The sequence below is a fragment of the Equus przewalskii genome, chromosome 8 (assembly GCF_037783145.1).
Source record: "Equus przewalskii isolate Varuska chromosome 8, EquPr2, whole genome shotgun sequence".
NCBI lineage: Eukaryota > Metazoa > Chordata > Mammalia > Perissodactyla > Equidae > Equus > Equus przewalskii.
In genome coordinates, this window is record NC_091838.1 from 75,738,120 (window position 1) to 75,743,747 (window position 5,628).

A 5,628-nucleotide genomic window follows, 5' to 3' on the forward strand; every position below is an offset into this window, starting at 1 on the left:
TTGTTGCCCATTGTTCTCACTATGAATACTTTTTCTCTAGAAGGAAAAAAAATCACATTTTTTCAACAAAGGAAACATACAGAGCTGATGAAGGTTCCGGGAGGTTTTCAGTGAAATCTTGTGCCAACCTACTGTTTATGTCTCCGAGGGAGGAAGCGGGAGCTAGCCGTGCTCCCTCCCCTCCGTGAAGCGGACTGGGTGGGACGGGGCTTCTCTGGGTCCCTGCCCCTCAAGCCACTTGGAAACAGATGCCCAAAAGTCGGCAAGATCCTCAGGGACTTTCTTTCCTTACAGCAGAGGCCCTCGTGGGTGTAGGTTCCTGGGGCTTTAGAAACCAAAGAACTCCCCTAAACAGAGGCCTGGAATCTGTGGGTGACAACTGGGTGCTATTTGGAGAGTGAATAAAGGGGCAACAGGACCACCTTCTGGTGATTCCCCAAGGCTTTTTCTTCTTCACTCTTTTTTCGCCCCCGTTAAAAAAAATTTTAATTGTGTTAAAATACACATAACATCAAGTTTACCATCTTAACCATTTTCCAGTGTCCGATCCAGTGGTGTTACGTATACTCACATTGTTACGCAGCTTCACCATCATCCTCCTCTAGGACTCTTTCCATCTTCCCAAACTGAAGCTCCGTCCCCATCAGACAGCGACTCCCCATCCCGTCCCCCAGCCCCTGGCACCCACCATTCTACGTTCTGTCTCTATGAATTTAACCAGTCTCTGCGCCTCATGTCAGTGGAATTATACACTTTGTCCTTTGGGACTGGCGTATTTCACTTAGCACAATGTCCTCAAGGTTCATCCACGTTGTAGCAGGTGTCAGAATTTCCTTCTTTTCAGTGCTGAGTAATACTCCACTGTGTGTGCATCCTGCATTTTGTCTACGCAGTCACCAGTCGATGAACACTTGGGTTGCTTCTGCCTTGTGACTATTGTGAGTAATGCTGCTGTGGACATGGGTGTCCTTCATTCTTTATTTTAAAAAAACAACAAATAAGCCTTGTTCCTAGTGGGGGACACTGACTTTGGCGGGTATCTGAAACTGACCCCGAGGACTCCCCAGGCAGGGTTGGGGGTGGTTCTGAGTTGGCATATGGCTCATCCTGGGGCCTTCCTCACTCAGTGGGCCTTGTGTGTTTGGGTTGGCAGATAGTTCTAGAGAGCTGGACCCCTGGGGGTACTGTGAGAGGTCCACGACAGAGCACAGCAGCCCGGAGAGAGGAATCTTCTCCCTCTGTGTCCAGAGGAATGGCTCCCACCTCAGGACACCCGTGGGCTGAGAATTCCAGAGGCCTCTTGGAGGCTCTGTGCTCTGAGCAGAGAAGGGTGCCCGTGGTGGCCTGAGCAGGTGTCTGACTGAAGATGGTGGGGAGCCAGACAGCCTGCATTGATGTCCACCACATGCCACCTCCAGGACAGCTGCTCTTTATCTAAGCATCAGTTTTCTTATTGGTAAAACAGTGATGACGATCCAAGTAGCCAACTCAAGGGGTGGTTGTTAGGATGAAACATGGCAACAAAGGTAACGTAATCACCATGGTGCCGTGTGGTCCAGAGGACCATCTCAATAAAGACTCACCATGGTTGTCATTGTTGTTTCCTGCTCCTCTGAGACCAGAGAAGCCAGAGTTGACTGAGTCCTTTGGACAGGTTAATCACCCTGGGTTGTTAGATATATCCTAGGAGGGGGAGGAGGAGAAAGTGTGTGTGTTTGCCTGTTTTTCACTAACAGTTTGGAATTATTGAATGGCTAAGTGGACCTCCTACTGCGAGGCAGTGAAGAGAACCCATCTTTGTCTCTCCTCCTTGACAGTGGCCCTTGAGGGCAGGAGTTGGCTCTCGTTCACCTTGCATCCTGACTGCCTGGATGGAGCTGGCCACAGAAGGGACGCCAGCTGAGCACACGTGAAGGGCTCTGGGCCTGGTGCCTCCTGCTTCCTGCTGGTCCTGCTCTCACCTTGACTTTGACCTTGCTGGAAGGACAGGCAGGCCCCAGTCATAATCAGCGGGGCTTTTTCCTGAGAGAAACACCTCGGCTTCAGGCCGCTCTCGGGGCTAAGGAAGATGGTTCAATGGGGTTGGAAATTGAGGCCAGAGGGATGATTTTGTAAAGTTGCTGAAATTTTCTGGGGATCGAGTCATCTGATGATGATTCTTGGTGACAGGAACACCTGGAGTGGGGCCTGGATCCTGACATCCCATGAGGGAGGAGCCGCTCACGCACCTGTCCTGTGTCTGAGCCCAAGGATTTCCACGTCTCCAAGTTGAGAAGCAGGGCCAGCCTTGGCTGCTCCCCAGCGAGGCCACTCCTGACAACGGTTGTGTTTCTTGAGCAGTGGGGATTGACAGTTTTTATTCTTTGGCAAGCAAAGATGGGTACCTCGGGAAGGTCAGGCGGTCCTGCAGCCCAGCTCACTCCCCAGTGCTGTTTCCCAGCCCTGCCACCAAGCCAGGCTCGGTAGGGAGCACACCTGCCTTAGAGGGGAACCAAGCTGGGATTCAGCCCCAGCTTTACTTTCATTACAAGTCCATTAGCCTCTCTAGGCCTTACTCCTCATCTGAAAAACAGAGGCTGCCAAGGGCCTCACGGGGCTGCTGTGAGGACCAGATGGGAAAAGATGTTGGAAGCATAGGTCCCCAGGTCTAGATGGAGCAAGGACTCGGACAATGGCTGTTCCTGTCTCTTTTCTCCCAGGACTGAGAAATGTGCCCCAATTCACCAGCTGCTCTTGTGTTTCTCTTCCTTGACTCAGGCTGCTCTGGGGCCCGCATGCTTCTCCATCTCCCCTAGGAGGAACCTCCCCAAGTAGCTCCCATCCCCTCTGTGAGGTCTTCATACCTGCCCAGCTCGGGCAGAAATAAGCTCCCTTCTTTGTGGTCCTAGGTGCATTTATAAATCCAAGGGAGGAGCATTTCTCTGGAATGCCCAGGACCTGGCATTTTCTCTCTTACTAGTATTTCTAGAGTTTAGGCATTTTTAACTGCAGTGAAATCCAATAGTAATAAAACATTCTTTAGCACATTAAATAGATATTTGCACACCCATGTGTGTGTACAAATGCAATTCAACATTTTAAACCATTATTACCAACACACATCTTATAAATGACAAACCTTCACCACTCCTACTTACAAGAGATCACTAGCAACGTCGCTGCTATGGAGTTCTCCCGTCCCCATCCTCTGTAGGAATCACAGGCCTGGGCCTCTGTGACATCATGGACCATTGTTTGTAGCTTAGCAGAACACACTATCATGTGCCACTTATCAAAGCAAATTTCCTGTCTACTTTTTCCCTGATATCATTGAAATGTGATTTTTAGTAACAAAAGAAGTTTTCTCCTGTTGCCTCAGAATTTGGATGAAACCCCTGAGTTGAGGACAAAGGATGATCAGGACCCCCACCTTCAAAGCAGAAGCACAAGCCTCATTCATGGAAGGCAGATGGACCTGCTCAGTGACCTAGGGATTTATGCAGAGGGTGAGTGGGTGAGAGGTTTTGAGAACTCTCTGCAAGAGAACGGTCTGCAGAGATGGCAGTGGGGAGCATGTAAGAAGAGGAGAGAGGCAGCCCCCCGTCTAGACAGATGCTTGTGAAGCTGCATAATGGTAGCTGTTAGAGCATGGAGCGCTAGAGAATCTGACACACTTCCCAGGTTGTTGGGGCAAACTTGAGACAAAGGTAGATGCAGCCTGTCACCTGGAGAAGCTGGAAGGCGGAAGACAGACCGAAGCAGTGAGGAGAGAAGGGGAGGCATCATGTGAGCTGCACAAGGCAAGGATAGATGAGTTTCTGTGGGGGATGTTAGCAGGACATGAGGGGTCCACTCAAGAGAGCAGCCTGTTTGCTGTGGGGAACCCAGAAGAAAGTGGCTGCAGGGGGACTGGCCAGAAAGGAGCTGAATGTGGGTCCTCCAATATTAGGACACTGTTTGATGCAGGACTGCTCGTGGGGGTCCCTAAAGACACAGTTCAAGAGTCCAGAATTAAAATGCCTGGAGACAAAACCTAATCAAGATGAAATAGAGAATTTGAATAGGCCTATCACCAGTAGGGAGATGGAAACAGTAGTCAAAAATCTCCTCAAAATAGAAGTCCAGGACCAGACAGCTTCCCTGACGAATTCTACCAAATATTCAAAGATGACTCAATACCTATCTTTCTCAAACTCTTCCAAAAAATTGAAAAGGAGAGGAAGCTTCCTAACTCATTCTATGAGGCCAACATTACTCTGATACCAAAACCAGACAAGGACAACACAAAAAAAGAAAATTATAGGCTAGTATCACTGATGAACATTGATGCAAAAATCCTCAACAAAAATACTAGCAAATCCAATACAAAAATACGTTAAAAAGATCATACATCGTGATCAAGTGGGTTTCATTCCAGGGATGCAGGGATGGTTCAACATCCACAAGTCAATCAATGTGATACACCACGTTAACAAAATCAAGAATAAAAATCACACAATCATCTCAATAGATGCAGAGAAAACATTTGACAAGATCCAGCATCCATTTATGGTAAAAACTCTGAATAAAATGGGTATAGAAGGAAAGTACCTCAACATAACAAAGGCCATATATGATAAACCTGCAGCTAATATCATTCTCAATGGAGAAAAACTGAAGGCTATCCCTCTAAGAACAGGAACCAGACAAGGATGCCCATTTTCTCCACTCTTGTTTAACATAGTATTGGAAGTCCTAGCCAGAGCAATCAAGCAAGAAAAAGAAATAAAAGCAATCCAAATTGGAAAAGAAGAAGTGAAACTGTCATTATTTACAGATGACATGATTTTATATACAGAAAACCCTAAAGAATCCACCAAAAAACTTTTAGAAATAATAAATGAATACAGTAAAGTTGCAGGATGCAAAGTCAACATACAAAAATCAGTTGTGTTCCTACACTAGCAACAAAGTAGCAGAAAGAGAAACTAAGAATACAATCCCATTTACAATTTCAACAAAAGGAATAAAATACCTAGGAATCAATTTAGCCAAGGAGGTGAAAGACCCGTACACTGAAAACTATAAGACATTGTTGAAAGAAATTGAAGATGACACAAAGAAATGGAAAGATATTCCATGCTCTTGGATTGGAACAATTAACATACTTAAAATGTCCATGCTTCCTAAAGCAATCTATAGATTCAATGTAATCCTTATCAAAGTTCCAATGACATTTTCACAGAAATAGAGCAAAGAATCTTAAAATTCATATGGAACAACAAAAGACCCTGAATAGCCAAAGGAATCCTGAGAAAAAAGAACAAAGCTGGAGGTATCACACTCCCTGATTTCAAAATATACTACAAAGCCATAGTAACCAAAACAGCACGGTACTGGCACAAAAACAGACACACAGATCAATGGAACAGAATCAAGAGTCCAGATATAAACCCACACATCTATGGACAGCTAATTTTTGACAAAGGAGCCAAGAACATACAATGGAGAAAAGAAAGTCGCTTCAATAAATGGTGTTGGGAAAACTGGACAGCCACATGCCAAAGAATGAAAGTAGACCATTATCTTACACCATGCACAAAAATGAACTCAAATTGGATTAAAGACTTGAATGTAAGACCTGAAACCATAAAGCTTCTAGAAGAAAAC